Here is a 20,548-nt window from a genome sequence, read left to right on the forward strand (position 1 = left end):
AAATTAACATACGACGGAGCTGATCCTTTAAAAAATCCCCAAGATTGGCGATCTTTTACAGAAGCTCGAAATTTAGCGCGAACTTCAGTGCAAGATGCTTATAACAGTTTCCACAACGAAACTTTGTCTCGAAACCGGGCAGAAAATCCAAAGAGATTCTGGTCGTATGTGAAGTATGCTAGCGGTAAGACACAATCAATGCCTCCTTTGTGCGATAGCAATGGAGATATTATCGAAGACAGTGCTGCCAAAGCCGAGTTACTAAACACAGCTTTCTGAAATCCCTTCCCAAAAAAGACGCAGTAAACGTTCTAGAATTCGAATCAAGAACAGCTGCCATCGTGAGTAACGTAAAAGTAAATATTCTCGTAGTAGTGAAGCAGCTTAAATCATTTAATAAAAGCAAGTGTTCTGGTCCAGACTGTATATTGGTTCAAATGGCTCTGAGCACTATGGGACTCAACTGCTGAGGTCATTAGTCCCCTAGAACTTAGAACTAGTTAAACCTAACTAACCTAAGGACATCACACACATCCATGCCCGAAGCAGGATTCGAACCTGCGACCGTAGCGGTCTCGCGGTTCCAGACTGCAGCGCCAGAACCGCGCGGCTACTTCGGCCGGCCCAGACTGTATACCAGTTACGTTTATTTCAGAGTATGCTGATGCATTAGCTCCATAATTAACAATCATACACACCCGTTCGCTCGACGAAAGATCCGTACCCAAAGATAGGAAAGTTCCACATGTCACACCAATATTCAAGAAAGGCAGTAGGAGTAATCCACTAAATTACAGGCCCATATCATTAACGTCGATATGCAGCAGCATTTTGGAACATATATTGTGTTTGAACGTTATGAATTACCTCGAAGAAAATGCTCTATTGACAAACTGTCAACACAGATTTAGAAAACATCTTACTTGTTGAAAAACAACTAGCTTTTTACTCGCACGAAGTGTTGAATGCTATCGACAAGGGATTTCAAATTAATTCTGTATTTCTGGATTTCCGGAAGGCTTTTGACACTGTACCACATAAGCGGCTTATAGTGACATTGCGTGTCTATGGAATATAGTCTTGGTTATGTGACTGGGTTTCCTTTCATAAAGGTCACACAGTTCATAGTAATTGACAGAAAGCCGTCAAATAAAACGGATGTGACTTCTGGCGTTCCCAAAGATAGTGTTATATTTATCGACCAATAAAGTCATCAGAAGATCAAACAAAATTTCAAAACAGATTTAGAAAAGATAACTGTGTGGTGCGAATATTGGCTATTGACCCCAAATAACGAAAAGTGTGAGGTTATCCACATGAGTGTTAAAAGGAACTCGTTGGACTTCGGTTACACGTTACACCAGTCAAATCTAAAGGCCGCAAATTCAACTAAATACCTAGGAATTACAATTACGAACAACTTAAATTGGAAGGAACACATAGAAAATATTGTGGGGAAGGCTAACCAGAAACTCCGTTTTATTGGCAGGACACTTAGAAAATGTAACAGATCTACTAAAGAGACTGCCTGCACTACGCTCTTCCGTCCTCTTTTAGAATACTGCGGCGCGGTGTGGGATCCTTACCAGATAGGATTGACGGAGTACATCTAAAAAGTTCAAAGAAGGACAGCACTTTTTGTATTATCCTGAAATAGGGGAGATAGTGTCACTGAAATGATACAGGATACTGGGTGGACATCATTAAAACAAAGGCGTTTTTGTTGCTGCGGAATCATTTCATGAAATTCCACTCACCAACTTTCTCCTCTGAATGCAAAATATTTTGTTGAAGCAGACCTACAGGTAGAGAAACGATAACCATGATAAAATAAGGGAAATCAGAGCTCGTACGAAAAGATATAGGCGTTCATTTTTTCCGCGCGCTATACGAGATTGGAATAATAGCGAATTTTGAAGGTGGTTCGTCGAACCCTCTGCCAGGCACTTAAATTTGATTTGCAGATTATCCATGTAGATGTAGATGCTTTATCTACAATTTGTTTTATGTGGTCACTCCACTTGAAGTAACTTCGGATAACTGCTCCTACGTATTTTGCTGCACTACTATTTCTCGTGATTTGTCACCAATAGAGTCATCGCACAGTAGTGCAACTCTCCGCCTCCTTAAGTGCACTAAGTAACATTTATTACTGTTTAGGGTCAACTGTCAGCCCTGCGCCAAGCACCGATCCTCTGCATGTCTTCCTGCAATTCGCTAGTCTTCTGGCGTTGATACGGCGTCATATGGGAATAGACTCATGGAACTAATGAAAATTCAGAACTGAATGCAAAGCTTTCCTGAAGTGAAGGAACACAGCTTTAAACTGGCCGCCTTTGTCTCCGTGGCACGAGATCTGGACGAACATAGCGACCATATATGTAAGTCTGAAGGCTTTCATGGTCGTTGTAACTGTAGGTAAAATTTAAGTCGTGAGACCACGTGATGTTCATTTTCAATTTCTTCTACATGAGCGAAGTTTCTACCCCTCTGCTGAGATCTTCTTCAGGATTTCCTGGAGTCCATGGTGTTCAACAAACTGCAGACACCAAAATATCTTGAAGAAGCTCCCACCAGCTGGCTAGCCTCTCCCAGTTGGTAGAGTTGTGAAACTGCAACCATTGTTCGTGAAACACCGGTTGTTTTGAGCGACATCCTCGCGTCACCCTTCGTACGTTATTTTGCTTACAAGCTAACAGAATTCTTCACTTCATCTCGTTCATGGCTCCCGATTACGATGATAAGTTTATCGCTAATCTCGTTCTTGTTATCCCTTATTACTTTCATCTTTGCTTCGGTGTACTCTCAATCCATGGAGTGTGTCCGTAATACTGTTCACGCCATTCCATAGGTGCCGCAATTCTTCCCCAATTTCAGTGATGATTGCAATGTCAGCAGCAGGTCTTATCGTTGATATTTTCTCACCCTGAATTTGAATCGCTCTGCTTAACGTTTTTGGCTTATTCTATGCATAGAATTAACAGTAGGGTGGAAGGCTGCAGCCCTGACACAGTTTTTAATCTGAGCGCATCGTTCGTCTTCTTCCGTTCCTATGGTTTATTCGCTGTTCTTGAACGTATTGTATATCACCCGTCTTCTTTTACAGCTTGCCCTATTTTCCAGAGAATTTCGATCATCTTGCACCATTTCGCAATGTCTAATGCTTTTCCTTAATCGACAGTTCCTACATGCTTGTTTTGATTTCTTTAAAGCCTTGCTTCCATTTACGAAGCTCTGTTAAACTCCTCTAGAAGTATCCTAAAAGATGACGGACGAGCGTAGTGTAGGCAGTCTCCTTAGTAGATCGGTTACATTTTCTAAGTGTCCTGCCAATAAAACGCAGTCTCTCGTTAGCCTTCCCCACAACATTTTCTATGTGTTCCTTCCAATTTAAGTTGTTCGTAATTGTAATTCCGAGGTATTTAGTTGAATTTGCGGCCTTTAGATTTGACTGGTGTAACGTGTAACCGAAGTTCAAATGGTTCAAATGGCTCTGAGCACTATGGGACTTAACATCTATGGTCATCAGTCCCCTAGAACTTAGAACTACTTAAACCTAACTAACCTAAGGACAGCACACACATCCATGCACGAGGCAGGATTCTAACCTGCGATGAATGATGATGATGATGAAGACGAAACAACACCCAGCCATCACGAGGCAGAGAAAATACCTGACCCCGCCGGGAATCGAACCCGGGAACCCGGGCGTGGGAAGCGAGAACGCTACCGCACGACCACGAGATGCGGGCGTAACCGAAGTTCAACGAGTTCCTTTTGGCACTCATGTGGATAACCTCACACTTTTCGTTATTTTGGGTCAATAACTAATATTCCCACCATACAGATATCTTTTGTAAATCGTTTTACAATTTGGTTGAATCTTCTGATGACTTCACTAGTCGATAATCGACAGACTCATCTGCAAACAACCTAAGACGGCTGCTCAGATTGTCTCCCAAACCGATTATATAGATAAGGAACAGCAAAGGGCCTATAACACTATCTTCGGGAACGCCTGAAGTCACTTCTGTTTTATTCGACGGCTTTCTGTCAATTACTACGAACTGTGTGTGACCTCTATGAAAGGAAATCCAGTCACATAACCAATACGATATTCCATAGACAGCATCTTCCACACCGACTCCTATTTATTGTTCTGTCACGTCATAACACAGTTCCTTTTCCCCGTAAAGGCCTTCAATGTATTCCTTCCACTTATCAGCTCTCCCATTGTACCGAGCCTTACCTCTTCATTTCACGCTGACTCGTTTCTTCCGAAGACCTTTTCTTTTTCCATTTCTTCTGGTTTTTGCTGCCGCCAGTAACTAATGCTGTACGCCAGGGGTTCCCAACAAAATTTGCTGGAGGACCCCCTCATCAAGCATGATTGGTACCTTGTCATATCACAGTGTCAAATACATAAAAAAGCCAAATAAAGAGCCATTTTATACGTTTTCTATTTTGGTACTTAGAAGAAACATTGACATATTCATTATTTAAAAAAAAACATTCACCTTAAAACTTTTTCAATTTATCCATCTACATCTACATGATTACTCTGCAATTCACATTTAAGTGCTTGGCAGAGGGTTCGTCGAACCACAATCATACTATATCCCTACCATTCCACTCCCGAACAGCGCGCGGGAAAAACGAACACCTAAACCTTTCTGTTCGACCTCTGATTTCTCTTATTTTATTTTGACGATCATTCCTACCTATGTAGGTTGGGCTCAAAAAAATATTTTCGCATTCGGAAGAGAAAGTTGGTGACTGAAATTTCGTAAATAGATCTCGCCGCGACGAAAAACGTCTTTGCTTTAATGACCTCCATCCCAACTCGCGTATCATATCTGCCACACTCTCTCCCCTATTACGTGATAATACAAAACGAGTTGCCCTTTTTTGCACCCTTTCGATGTCCTCCGTTAATCCCACCTGGTAAGGATCCCACACCGCGCAGCAATATTCTCACGAAGGACGAACGAGTGTAGTGTAAGCTGCGTCTTTAGTGGACTTGTTGCATCTTCTAAGTGTCCTGCCAATGAAATACAACCTTTGGCTCGCCTTCCCCACAATATTATCTATGTGGTATTTCCAACTGAAGTTGTTCGTAAGTTTTACACCCAGGTACTTAGTTGAATTGACAGCCTGGAGAATTGTACTATTTATCGAGTAATCGGATTCCAACGGATTTCTTTTGGAACTCATGTGGATCACCTCACACTTTTCGTTATTGAGCGTCAACTGCCACCTGCCACACCATACAGCACTCTTTTCTAAATCGCTTTGCAACTGATACTGGTCTTCGGGTGACCTTACTAGACGGTACATTACAGCATCATCTGCGAACAACCTAAGAGAACTGCTCAGATTGTCGCCCAGGTCATTTATATAGATCAGGAACAGCAGAGGTCCCAGGACGCTTCCCTGGGGAACACCTGATATCACTTCAGTTTTACTCGATGATTTGCCGTCTATTACTACGAACTGCGACCTTCCTGACAGGAAATCAAGAATCCAGTCGCACAACTGAGACGATACCCCACAGGCCCGCAGCTAGATTAGAAGTCGCTTGTGAGGAACGGTGTCAAAAGCTTTCCGGAAATCTAGAAATACGGAATCAACTTGAGATCCCCTGTCGATAGCGGCCATTACTTCGTGCGAATAAAGAGCTAGCTGCGTTGCAAAGAATGATGTTTTCTGAAACCATGCTGATTACGTATCAATAGATCGTTCCCTTCGAGGCGATTCATAATGTTGGAATACAGTATATGCTCCAAAACCCTACTGCAAACCGACGTCTATGATATAGGTCTGCAGTTCGATGGATTACTCCTACTACCCTTCTTAAACACTGGTGCGACCTGCGCAATTTTCCAATCTGTTATTGTTAAATTTTTGATTATTGCTCAAAATCTATGTGTTCAAATCTGGGTGTTTAATATAACAAACTCCTTAAAATAATAATGGCCGATTGTCGTCTGAAATGCGAGTTACTGTGTAAAGTGACTGTCAGTTGTAAGCTGCAAAGAGGCAGCGCGCGCAATCTAAGACATACAACAGAACTATTTGTCTCTATGTAATTCTAGTTTTGCGCTAGAGCGTGCTAAAGCTCTAAAGCTCTGCTCATGCAGGAGGCGGCCAAAACAAAAAATCTGTTATCATACGAAGTATATTTAATATATTTTTTATTCTAATAGCATTTTGCGGACCAGGGGTCCGCGGTCCACCAGTTGGGAACCACTGCTTTACGCTATCGCAGAGCGATTCCTCTCGGTACAAGCAGAATACTTCCCCCTTCGACAAAACTTCTGAGGTGCTGCTGCTGGTAAGCTGAGGTACGTGCGAGGAGGCCGCAGGGTGCGTCCGCTGGTAAAAGGAGGAGTCCGGCCGCGATTCAGATTCGGCAGAAGCCGCGCTGCCTGCGGTTCGAGTCCGCGGCTTCGCGTGCGGCCCGCGGGGCCATTGTTTGTAAATGCGCGCCTATGAGAAATCCCGGGCCAACCCGGAGCGGACAGGAGCTCCAAATACGGGCGGCCGCCTCACCTGCTGCCCCCTGCTGCCGGCTAGCGGCTACTGTGCGCGGCTTTTGGTCGCTTTGTCGCTGTCCGCGGGCCGCCGCTGCTTGAGTTGTAGCCGCCAGACGCGGAAGGGCCCCCGCCGCCCTCATTGTTCGCGGCAGGGCTTAAATATCGCCGCCCGTCGCCGCTCGGCGCGCTACATCCCCCCATATCTGCGGCTCGGTCGCGGCGAAATTTGTCCCGCCGCTCGGGTGCTTCTTAACCTTGTTGTCCGCGGGGCGCGTCCTTCCGACTCTCGCGTGCTGTGCTCTCGGTCGCAGAACTGTGTGCGACGCTGGAGCTGTGAATGTGCTGAAGCCTGCCTTTCGTTCGTTTCTCTGAGGTTCAGTAGTATAGTGCGCTGTTGGCAAGGGGGATGCGCCCGGCCTCTGTGATGCCAGTTGAGGACATACTTGACTGAGAATTAGCGGCTACGGTCAAGAAAACTACAGGTGGGCCTTCTGGAATCTGTTCGGACGGACGGAGTTTAGTTAGTGAGATATTGTGGCTACTAATGAATCTCTTCTGTGAAAAGCTGGATATTTTATTATAAGACCAAGGAAAATAAATTACACAAGTTGTGACAGTCACAAAAAAATTTTCAGGGACCCAGGAAGTAATTGCTTTATTATAATATCAGTCTCGGATCACAATGTTCATCTGTAATCAGGTAATTAATTTCGGTTGGTAATGACCATCTCCAGACCCTGGTAGAAATATGTACGTGGTGAAAAAAAAGTCAGTATAAATTTGAAAACTGAATAAATCACGGAATAATGTAGATAGAGAGGTACAAATTGACACACATGCTTGGAATTACATGGGGTTTTATTAGAACAAAAAAAAAATACAAAGTTCAAAAAATGTCCGACAGATGGCGCTTCATCTGATCAGAATAGCAATAATTAGCATAACAAAGTAAGACAAAGCAAAGATGATGTTCTTTACAGGAAATGCTCAATATGTCCACCATCATTCCTCAACAATAGCTGTAGTCGAGGAATAATGTTGTGAACAGCACTGTAAAGCATGTCCGGAGTTATGGTGAGGCATTGGTGTCGGATGTTGTCTTTCAGCATCCGCAGAAATGTCGATCGATCACGATACACTTGCGACTTCAGGTAAGCCCAAAGCCAATAATCGCACGGACTGAGGTCTGGGGACCTGGGAGGCCAAGCATGACGAAAGAGGCGGCTGAGCACACGATCATCACCAGACGGACGAGTGCAAGAGATCTTTCACGCGTCTAGCAAAATGGGGTGGAGCGCCATCCTGCATAAACATCGTACGTTCCAGCAGGTGTTTATCAGCCAGGCTGTGGATGATGCGATTCTGTAACGTATCGGCGTACCTCTCACCCGTCACGGTAGCAGTTTTGCTGTCAAGCGCCATCTGTCAGACATTTTGTGAACTTTGCTTTTTTTTTGTTCTAATAATACCCCATGTCATTCCAAGCATGTGTCTCAATTTTACCTCTCTATCTACATTATTCCGGGGTTTATTAAGTTTTCAAATTTATACTGACTTTTTGATCACCCTGTATAATGAAACACGTTTCTACTCAGGTCTGAAGAGGGTCAATACCGACCGAAATTCATTACCTGATGACACGTAAACATTGTGACCCAGAACTGGAATTACAATAAAGCAAAAATAAAGTACAAATAACTTACGGGTTTGCTGCCGGGTGACGTCGTCGAGCACCGCCGATATTTCGACAGGAGCACACCCTGCCATTCTCAAGGCACAAATGCAAGGAGGAAGCAATGTGCAAGGGAATGTAATACCTCGGTTCACAGAGGAGAAACAAGGAAGATACCACACACAGAACAAGTAATAGCAGAGTCAACACACAACCAAGGATAACCAACATGAGAAATATCGATAGTGACTATTAATCAACAGGTGAGGTAGCACTAATTCTGTCCCTCTGTTTATGATGAGAGACAGAGCCGGATTCCAAGCAGCATTTAAACAAAATCCCCCATCTCTGTTTATAAGGTTGCTTGATAGCTGATTTCAACAGCTTCCTTAATAACACTATCCCAATAGCTGGACGTGCAAGCCAGAATCTCCGTGTTGTTGTATTCCATAGGATGACCGGTGTAAAAGCAATGTTCTGCAATAGCGGATTTACCCGGCTGTTGTAAGCGTGTGTGACGTTTACGTTCAATACACCGGTCTTCCACAGTCCTGATTGTCTGAACAATATATGACATGCCACAACTGCAAGGAATACGATAGACACCATCCTTACGCAAACCAAGATCATATTTTACGGACGCCAACAGGGCCTTAATCTTAGAAGGTGGTCGAAAAACACATTTCACATCATATTTCCGCAAAATACGGCCAATCCTGTTGGAAATGCTTCCTACGTAAGGCAAAAAGGCCGTAGACTTAGGTGCCACTTCGTTGCTGTCGTCACTCACCCCTTGCACAGAAGGCTGATAGCGCAACGCACGTTTGATCTGCCTCTCACTGTAACCATTCTGCGAAAGGTGACTTCGAGATGTGATAGCTCAGCTGCCAAACTTTCAAAGCCTGAGATAACGTGGGCCCTGTGAACCATGGTACGAAGTACTCCTTCACGTTAAGCTGGGTGGTGACAACTACCAGCTCGCAGATACAAGTCAGTGTGAGTAGGCTTCCTATAAACAGAATGTCCCAACGCACCATCAGTCTTCCTTCTGATCAACACACCAAGGAAAGAAAGGCATTCATTCTTTTCCACCTACATAGTGAACTGAATATTCGGGTGTATTGAATTAAGGTGTTCCAAAAACTGGTTTAAATTCTCACTACCATGACGCCAAACAACAAAAGTATCGTTTACATATCTGAAAAAAACACGCAGGTTTCAAGGCACGTTCCTCAAAGTCCCCAATAAACAAATTGGTCACAATAGGTGACAACGGGCTTCCCATTGCAACTCCATTAGTCTGTTCATAGTACTGGCCATTGAATAAAAAGTAAGTGGAAGTCAGCACATTTGTTAACTCGACACCAAACTTCAATTAGATGCAACGAATTAGAGAGAGGAAAGCGAGTGAAAAGAGAAACACACTAGCAAGATGTTTAGCTACACGAGATGTCGGCGAAGATACTGTGGATGTCGCATTCCTTTCTCACTTCCACCAGAAACTGCCCACCGTCGTCGTATAGTGTGGGTGCTGGCGATGGCGAGGGGGCAGGTCTGTCTTGTGGTGGTGCTGCTGGGATTGACTGCGGTGCGATGGCAATTTGCGCCATCCAACCCATGACCCAACATTGGTCTGTCCGAAAAACCGGTGGCAATGCGAAGGATGCAGAAGTCTGTGCGGATGGTGCGGGCTCTACATCCATGACTGTCGTCACTGCGAATAGAGACGGTTGTGGCGATTGCGGCCGTGGCTGCGCAGGTGGCAGCGGCTGCGAAGGCGAGCAGGGATCGACCTCCGTGGCAGATTCGCCGGAAGACCCAGGCGTGCGAACGTCAGGCACCGGCAATGGCTGCTCGGGGGCAACTGGCTGGGTTGCAGGCACCACGCCTGAAAAGTGGAAATCTATGGCATGTTTGTTATAATCATTAAAACCAAGTTGGTTTTCGTGCCGTCAATGGATACACGATGTGCACGAATAGTATACATAGAGGTGACAAAGGCCATGGAAATTTGGAACCAAACAGCTGAGGTCATCGGTCAGTATACTTACACATTACTTAATCTAACTTAAACTAACTTACGCTAAGGAGAACCCAGACAACCATGCCCTAGGGAGCACTCGAAACTCCGACGGGTGGAGCCGCGCGAACCGTGACAAGGCGCCTAAGACGGCGCGCCTACCCCACGTGGCAAAGGTCATGTGATAGCGATGTACACATATACAGATAGCGGTAGTATCGCGTACACAAGTTATAAAAGGGCAGTACACTGGCAGATTATCCTATGACTCATGTGAAAACGTTTCCGGCGTCATTATGGCAGCACGACCGCAATTAACAGACTTTGAACGCGGAATGGTGGTGGAGCTATGCGCGTGGAACATTCCATTTCGGAAATCGTTAGGAAATTCAATATTCTACGTTCCACAGCGTCAATAGTATGTCGAGAATACCAAACTTCAGGCATTAGCTCCCATCAAGGAGAACGCAGTTGCCAGCAGCCTTCACTTCCAAAATGCTCCTTCAGGCGGGCTTAAAATGCACGTGCGCAAGGCAAATATTGAACGCTAGAATGACGGTTTGGCCCTGTCTGACTACCCCCTGAAGCAGATCTTAGGATCTCTTAATGCTCTTTAACATTAAATTACAGCCTCAACATAAATGAATGAATAAGGCAACTAATACTACTAAATGATAAACGTTGTTTCTCATTATACATTTATTGTAGATTAAAACACTGTATTACAGATGTCTATACTTCCTGACTAAAAATTGCTGATCAGTTGCCCAACTTTGCCCCTTTTTATGCCCACGCGATCTAACATAAATAACGTGAAATGACTGACATCATCTACGTACCAAACACTAGAAGACACTCTACGGTGGTGTGCTACCTCAGTGGAAATAAAGTAGCGTGATCACAGCTGTTTAGCAAAAAAAAGTTCAAATGTGTGTGAAATCTTATGGGACTTAACTGCAGAGGTCATCAGTCCCTAAGCTTACACACTACTTAACCTAAATTATCCTAAGGACAAACACACACACCCATGTCCGTGGGAGGACTCGAACCTCCGTCGGGACCAGCCGCACAGACCATGACTGCAGCGCCTTTCACCGCTCGGCTAATCCCGCGCGGCAGCTGTTTAGCTTTATAGCCCCAATAAGCAGAAGCAATCAGCAATATCACCGTATGTACTGCATCCGGTTTTGTCGGAGTGATGGTTCTCGTACTCGCCTGCGACGATGGAATGGAAGAATTCTAGCCCCCCCCCCCCCCCAAAAAAAACCTCTTTCAAACACTGCGACGGCAGAAGAAGTGCTCTCAATCACTGAACACTGCATACTCAACAACGACTTCCAACCCGGAGGCAAACTCCAGAATCGTATAAGTTCGCAACAGTACAGTGCCTACCGTTCTAACTATAAACTCTCCTGAGAGCAAAGACAGAAAGTCCGCCTGTACCAACAAAGCTGATACTGAGCGACCGTCACACACGGGCGCTCATAAACGGAAGACCTCTTCTCTCCACCGCTGGCTGCCCAGCAAGGCTCGGCTCCCCACCCTCGTAACTCAGAAAACAAATCATATTCTCCAAACCACGGAATATTCTCCCTCTCTACAGAATCTTCCGAACGCCGAACAACCATATTGTAGTCCTTTGTCGTCGAGGGCGGAAAGGTTGCGAGGAAATACCTATACTCATACAATGGTACGCTTCTGAATAAAAATCAGCGTAAATAACCCAGTCTGCGTGATTTCCGAGATAACGCTTCCTCGTTCCGCTCAGCTGCGTCCAAGATTTTCATAGTTTCCGAAGTACAATCCTTCTGGCCTACCTACAATACCGGCCAGTCGCCGTTGTATTGTATTTCCGTGCCCAGGTGTCCAGACTGTCTATCTTGGCATTTCCTTTGTCAAGCAGGACCAGCACACCTGTGCGGGTTTTTTTCCACCAGGGCTTGTGTTCCGCCTGCCGTTTCATCCCCACTGGCGTTCCAACCTCGACTAGTATAGGCAATCATTCATTACGCCGTTTTGATAATAAAGACACTCTGTCACCTTTCATGCAAAAGCGTTAAAAATTATTTAGAAGGTATACGTTATAATGTCAGTCTTATATATTCATATGTATGTCTTAAATATTCATATATACAACCTACCAAATTATACGTAATTGTGGTTGTAGATCACGCCAAAGTATGTAGATGAGTGCTTTTAAGGTTCGAAATTATAGCCACCTTACACACTTATTGACCGAGAGTATCAGCGTTTGCATAGAGTTGTCAGAGCTAACACGCTAGCAGAGCGTCGTGAAATAGCCACAGACATCAGTGTATGACGTATGACGAACGTATCCATTTGGACAGTGTGGCGACACGAGACGAACGACGCAAGTGCTTTTGCTAACACCACGATATCGCCTGCAGCGCCTCTCCTGGGCGACCATATCGATTGGACACTAGAGGAATGTAAAACTGTGGCCTGTTCAGGTAAGTACCAATTTCAGTTGGTAAGAGCTGATGGTGGGGTTCGAGTGTTGCGTAGACCCCACTGAGCCATGGATCCAAGTTTTCAATAAGGCACTGTATAAGTTCGTGGTGGTTCCATTACGCTGTGGGCTGCTTTTACATCGAATGGATTGGATCATTTGATCCAACTAAGCCTGTCACTGACTGAAAATACTTCAAACGACGATTGAATTTTTATGCTTATCAAAGAGTCATGTCACCAGTCCACAACTGTTGGTAATTGGTTTGAAGAAAATTCTGCACAATTTGAGCGAACAGTTTGGCCATCGAGATCGCCCGACTGAACCCCGTCAAACATTTGTGAGTCATAATCGAGAGGTCAGTTCGTGCACAGTATCCTGCACCGGCGTCACTTTCACATTTATGGACGGCTATGGAGGCGACATGACTCAATATTTCTGCAGGATACTTCCAACGGCGAGTTGCAGCAATGCGCCGAGCAATAGGTGGTCCGACACGATATTAAGGGCTACCTCATGACTCTTGTCATCTCACTGTAACGAGCACAGCCACACATCTGATCTATCCATTCTTGTGGTCATCAGGGGAGATGCCTACCGACTTGCAGGATTAGATTTCAAAACTCCGATTTGTTCTAATTGTTCAGTGCAGAAGCAGCTTCATCGTGAATGGTGTGGGTTACTGGACAAGCTTGGTAAAACTTATGTTTTGCATCGCCCTTGAGCGTAATGTGCTGGTAAAAGTTCTTCGTATGTCGCAGTGTGCTATCAAACAAGTGTTCTTATGTGATTCTTTAATTTCTCCTGGCGTATTTCATGGCGAAATAATTCTCGGGTGAACAGCCTGGTGTGTGTACAAGGAACACAACATTTCAGCAATCGACCATGTTGCCATTACCAGGTGTGCTGATGGCAATAAGGTCGATTGCCGAAATATTGTGCCCGTTGTATACTCACACCAGACTATTCACCCGAGATTTATTTCGTCAAGTGTCCTTGTTTTTCACACAACTGACGAATTCTTCACACAACTTATGAATATTGGCATGGGAAAGCTGCATACCAATGGCATACACACTGTGTTGAATATCTAAACCAAGTGAATCAAAGGATACGCGCCATAAAACCGGGACTAGAACATGAGTGGACTACTGAGAACGACACTGATACAGTCGTATTTCTAAACTCTACTAGCGAAGAGCGGAGATATTTTCTCCATTGTAGGCCTTGAGGTGGACGTGTGATTTTTATAGCTGAGTATGTTCCGCTTGCTTGTCAGTAATGGGTGCCGATGATGAAGTCCCATACGCCTTCATAGAGCGTAGGGGACGATGCGGGATACCAGCACAGCCGTACTGGGCAAGGTCCTAGTGGAGGTGGTTTGCCATTGCCTTTCTCTGACCTTAACAGGGATGAATGATGATGATGATGAAAACGAAACAACAGCCAGTCATCTCGAGGCAGGTGAAAATCCCTTAACCCGCCGGGAATCGAACCCGGGACCCCCTGCTCGGGATGCGAGAACGCTACCACAAGACCACAAGCGGCGGACTTAGTAATGGGTGGTTATAATTAAAGTGTAGCTACTGCCAAAGGTCCAGTGTGAGCTACAATTATCGCATAGCAGCGAAACTTGATAGATATTCTAATATATTAACGCGGAACCGATTTACGCTGGAGTAAAATTAGTTCCAAACTTGGCCACCAGGTGCAAATCTTGCGCTATGAATGCAAGAAATGACGTATAGAAATGCTTCCAATGTAATATATCGGGAACGCGACGTAGGGAGAAAAGGGCAAACAAGTTAGAAAGGCATAATGGTGATTTTATTATTGGCCGCAACGCACAATTTGTTCAATATGAGCACCAGAGACGTCGACGAGATGCTGCGTCCGTTAAACGACTTGATCGACAGTGGGTCGCAGCAGTTCCGGTGGAATCGAAGCAACGAGTTCCTGTACACGGGTCTTCGGATCAGGCAGAGACCAAACGTGTCCCTGGTAGACGCGTTGTTTTAGATGTTCCCAGAGCCAAAAGTCACATGGATTCAGGTAAGGTGATGCTGCAGTCCACGCATGTGGAAAACCTTTGTAGATAACACGTTCGTTGAAGGTTAAACTAAGCAGATCTTTCACTGGGCGAGCGACGTGAGGTGTTGCCCCATCTTGCATGAAAATACACGTAGTTGCGCTCTTACAAAGCAAGTATCACATGCTCTTCATCTCGATAACGTGCAGACGTCATGGCACATCTGACAGGCCCACTGGGTACATTCTCTCAGAGAAGAACAAACCGAGAACAAAGGCGCTTGTGAATCCCCCACCACACGGCCACACATGGCGATATTAATGGCACTTCGTGCACAAAACGCGGTTTAACAGTACCCCAAATTCTACAGTTCTGTGTATTCACTGCACACTGTAGAGAGCAGATTCAGAACGTTGATGTGGATCACGGGGTTTCAGTTGCTGCACCGTCTGGGTCCTATACGGGTACCAATGTAAAAAAAAACGGCAAAACTTTCCGTACTGTTGACCATCGGATGGACAAATCTCGTGACACTGTACGAGCACTATCAGTGTCCAGGACATGTGTGTGCATGGCCAGTTACAGCAACAGCGATCTCATCAATAACTTCCACTGAGATAGGACGTCTTCCTCTTCCAGGTGCCACACCAAGCTCACTTACGTTTTCAAATATCTTTATCATCTTCTTTAAAACATTTAATGACATTTAACCTCTCCTCAGACGTTTCAGACCGTGATATTCTCTCAATGCAGCACAGTAATTGCTGCAGTTCACGTAAAACTGTTTCACTAAAAGCGCACGGTCTCTCTTCTTGATAGCCATACTTTACATGCACGTTACAGCTTGTCAAATGACAGCGTGGATGTTATACCATCATACAAACAATGTAAACAGCCTAATTTGCACCTAAACTGGAACTAACCGTTTCGCAGGGTAAATCGGTTCCTCATTAACGCATCGGCATATCTATCAAGTTCACTGGGCCTCCGTGAGTGACTGCACGTAAATTATAACCACCTGAAATTTTGGTAAATAAGTGTCTGCAGCCCCTGCATCTGACTAAAACGTATTGATTGATTGCCGATCGGCAGAGAAATGAACAGTTTGAGGTTTGTCCTCTTAATGTGTCTATTCTGAACTGCGGGAGACTGTCTTTGCCTGAATTGTGAATGACGAAGCATTCAGCTTACGTATATTAGAAGTGAGCTGGTTACATGAGTTTTGTTTTGCACTGTGCGTTTTACCACGCAATTCCTTCGATTCTTTCCATTATTCCTGTGCGGATTTTCAGGAGGAGTGGGCACAGATTCAGGATAAAAGATCGTATTTATTACCATTTTCTTCAGTCAAAATTTCTGTGGAACAGAATTTATTTTGCATTTCTTTTGCATCGACACTTCCTGTGTCTCTTTTGATTTACTGCAACGTGATCACTACGAATGATCGAGAAATCAGTTTTTGTTGTCATGCGTTCCATAACATTCCAGGGAATACTTGTTCACTTATGAGCTAGCAGAGGAAGCGAGTGAACGCCTTGTGATCTATTTGTGAGGTTCCCTGTGGCAGCGGTTGTAATATGCCATGCAAAACAGAGGACACTGCTACTTATCCGTGGTCAGCGTTACAACAGCAATAGGCACATTAAAGTGAAGGTCAGTGAAGCCTTGCACTTCCTGAGCTTCGATTTCTTTGAGTACATCACCGAGACCAAGGTTGACGAAGAATGTCAGTCCATATTCTGTTATCAGCATGATTTTGAATAATGGCATCGCGAAGCATTTCTTCTTGACGTGAGGCATTCAAATGGTTCAAATGGCTCTGAGCACTATGGGACTTAATTTCTGAGGTCATCAGTCCCCTAGAACTTAGAACTACTTAAACCTAACTAACCTAACGACATCACACACAACCATGCCCGAGGCAGGATTAGAACCTGCGACCGTAGTGATCGCGCGGTTCCAGACTGCACCGCCTAGAACCGCTCGGCCACTCCGGCCGGCGTGAGGCATTACAAGGGCATTTAAATTTACAGTTCCTAGGCATACCGTTGAGTTCAGTGATCCATGCTTTGTAAGGCGGATTATTACGGTGATGCATGCGAAAAATAATTGAAAGGATCAACAGCTACTCGAATATGAGCATAGAAGATTACATCCAATTGTCGAACAAAGTCCTCATGGATTAGAGTTTTGGACTCTAACTGGCGGAACAACATTTTACTTTCTACATAACCTAAAAATAGGACAAAGTGCGTATATTTTGGGTGGTTGCCTAATTCCGGGTACCTGAATATCTCCCTTTCTTGGTGCTGCACTCCATAGCACACACGACAACAAGTGGCGGAGGTTATTCTGATACGCCTTTGTGCGTTTGACCACAGTTGTTGTTAAGGCCGGCCGCGGTGGTCTAGCGGTTCTAGGCGCGCAGTCCGGAACCGCGCGACTGCTACGGTCGCAGGTTCGAATCCTGCCTCGGGCATGGCTGTGTGTGATGTCCTTAGGTTAGTTCGGTTTAAGTAGTTCTAAGTTTTAGGGGACTAATGACCACAGTAGTTAAGTCCCATAGTGCTCAGAGCCATTTGAACCATTTTTTGTTGTTGTTAAGGTTTCGTTCTCCACAGCTGTGTTTGCGTTGTGGTCAAGATAAAAAGTCCTTCCTCAACCCAGGTAAGACTTACTTTAAAAGTATTTCATATAAGACGGTAGTGTGAAGCACGATGTTTCTAATGTAAGTGATAAAGGGTGTCGTCCACAGCTGACCTGAGGGTTAAGTTGTGTCTCAATGAAGCCACAGCAGGGACGCTGTCGACTGCAGTTCATGGAATGCAGGAAACAGTGGTTTCTACTGTTGAAAGTAGCCCACCTCCTGTACTTCCACCATCGAACCCAACACCAAGAGCAGGTAAAGTAGTTATCTCCTTTTAAAAAGGAGCCTGGTTAATGGCAGAAGAAAGCTAGTATCATGACTGTAGGAGAGACATCACCTACTCCAGTTGCTTGATTCGATGCATTTGATAGACCTTCAGCATCTGGGAGTCTCAAAAGGTAGCTCTTCCTAATAAACAACAGGTGAGGCACGAAGCAGCAAGACCCCGATCCAAGCCTTGACGAAACCATATTGAAAGACTTGTAATATGACTATGAAGAGGACGAGGAGTGCATTTACTGCGACCAACTGTGGTCAACAGATACGTCTACAGAGACCGGGATTAAGTGCATCGGTTACTTTCGCTATAATTACGAGCTTTGTGCATGTGTTGAAGTTGACACTTGGAAAGTTTTTAAATGTATTAAAAATTTATTAAAATGTATTAAATGTATTAAAAAGCACAAAGACAGAGCAATTTACTTGTTATGGCTGAAACGACTGCAGAGTAACCGAAAGTTATGCAGCATTCTTCACTTTTGAAACAAACACTGCATGCGAATAAACGCTATGTCACTAATTCACTAAATTTTTGTTATTGTTCACAACCTGTAACTATGAAATCAGAAACCCGTATATTAGGAACCATATTTTCTGGAAGCAAAAATTTCACGTTTTAATTCTTTAGTAAGCCATTACAACATAACATTGGGAAAGTTTTTTGCAGGGGTAGTATTTACATATTCCCTACTAACGTTATAGCACATTTTACATAATTTAAAGACTTATAATTTATGGGTAATTTTAAATTTAAAAACGGTATCCGATAATAGGGCACTTTCCCCTATGCAATCCCACCCACAAAAACAAAGAAAGAGTGTCGTGATCCACCAGTATGCTGAAAAATGCTGCTCTAGCTTCAGGTGGTACTCTGTCCAATCCTCTTGTTTTGCATCAGAAAGCGGAAGGGAAGAGGCGGCACCTGGCTGCTGGCATCTGGCGCTTCAGTCGTTGTTGTTTGCTGGATTTGTGGTGCGTCCATCAATTTGCCAATAGTTGTGAGAAAAGAGATGATTTCTCGGCCCTGAAACTGAATAACAGTAGTGACTGATTGCTCTCCAGAAGTTGCCTTTGCATGCACAAATTCAGGACACAATAAAACACATTCCACACAAAATTATAAAAATTTTTACGAAAATCAGACAACTGCCACACATAAAAACCAGACTTGTTGGCAATTAGTGTCTGATGTGCCGGTAATAGTGGTGCCCAATAAAGACAGTCAAACCTCTACAAAAAGATAACACATTAATAAGGTTATTTACAATATTTACATTTAACAACTGACATATACATGAATTTGAAATGCTGAAGGGCATTTTGTGTTGCCTTGGGACAGTAGGCGGAACGTCTCGCAATGTTTGCTATTCAGTGATCAAGACTGACTGCCATAATGGTCAGTTGAGAAGATGAATTTAGGTGCCATATAGAAAGGCCTCGTCTCCTCGGGACACAATCCTGTTGCCTCGATGGATGACGGTTTCTGGTACGAATTTCCATCCGTAGTTTACTTTTCTCCTGGAACCCACTAAAATCTCCAATGTTTTTCGGCATGTAGGAGAAATGTAAATTACGGATGGAAAGCCGTCTCCGAAACCGTGATCCACCGAAGCGACAGAACGTAACGTTCGTAGGAGACAAGGTCTGTCTACGCAGCTGTTAATTCCCTCTACTCCATAGACGGTCGGCAATCATTCGCAATAACTGAATAACAAACAACGCAGTGAGACGTCCCGCCTACGGTCCGTCAGCGTACAAAGTCACGTTTGCTGCCGAAGGGGTGGCCTGTGCCTGTAACTTCGATGCTTTGTAACGTCGTTGGATGGTGTTTCTGGGGACGATTTCCTTTTCACCCACGACGACCACTCGAAGTTCGTTGCAAAATTTCTGAGACGCCCTGTATACTCAGGCAGTATGTTTTTCTACCAGAATAACGACGTTACAGAAGTTCCCGACGGATCAAGTCCATCTCTTAAAAGTACACCTGTCCACTGTAATGTACACAGTGCTGGCAAGTCTCGCGAATGGAGCTTTCTTCCTTTCGAGAGGATGCAGGTGTTCCATATAGAAACGGTGCCCCGGGCGTCGGCGTATGGATGGCTTTATTGTTTTATGGCGCCGAGCTCCACTTTTAGGGCTGGCCCAGGGGAGCAGCAGATGTGCGAGCAAGGCCTACCGCAACCTACTAAACCCTCTGTCCTACTGAAGTGCATACTAAGCAGGTGTTTTGCTTTTGAGACCGAGTTTGCTGATGCATTCTAGCTTGTTAGCGGTGGATACAGTTGTTTCGAATCCTGTTGCAAGATTCATCTCGTGAATTCGCATCATATTTTCTGGTCAACTCGTGTCTTCTGGATCATCACATTTCCGTTGTGTCTCATGGAGTGAGGAAATGTGACACAGTTGATGGTGATTCATCAACAGGATAAAAATATTAACGTTATCGATGCCCTATTTTTCAGAAATACTTTTCGTATTATTGCCAGTCTACGCTTCATACCCTCTCTACATTCGCCATCGTCGGTTATTTTTCTCCCTCACTGCAATACATACCTAATGCTATTAGTGTCTCGTTTCCTAATCTGATTCCTTAGCATCAACTGATGTAACTGAAATTCATTCCATTATCTTTGGTTCACTTCTTTTATGTTCATCTTACGATGGATGTACAGTAAGGGAAGCAACAAATTTCTTTTTCTGAAAACAGGGTGATTTTATTAATGATTCCAGTACACCATATTAGTCCCCACTCTTTTAGCTAAAAGATCTGTTTTCCAGCATGATCTCCGATCAGTCCGACGGTCTTACACCACCTTCCTGGGACAGCTTGTATGTGCACATGGTACCACTCTACTGGTCGGCGTCAGAGACAACTTCTTGTTGTATCAGTAACAT

This window comes from Schistocerca nitens, chromosome 9, assembly GCF_023898315.1.
Source record: "Schistocerca nitens isolate TAMUIC-IGC-003100 chromosome 9, iqSchNite1.1, whole genome shotgun sequence".
NCBI classification, from domain to species: Eukaryota; Metazoa; Arthropoda; class Insecta; order Orthoptera; family Acrididae; genus Schistocerca; species Schistocerca nitens.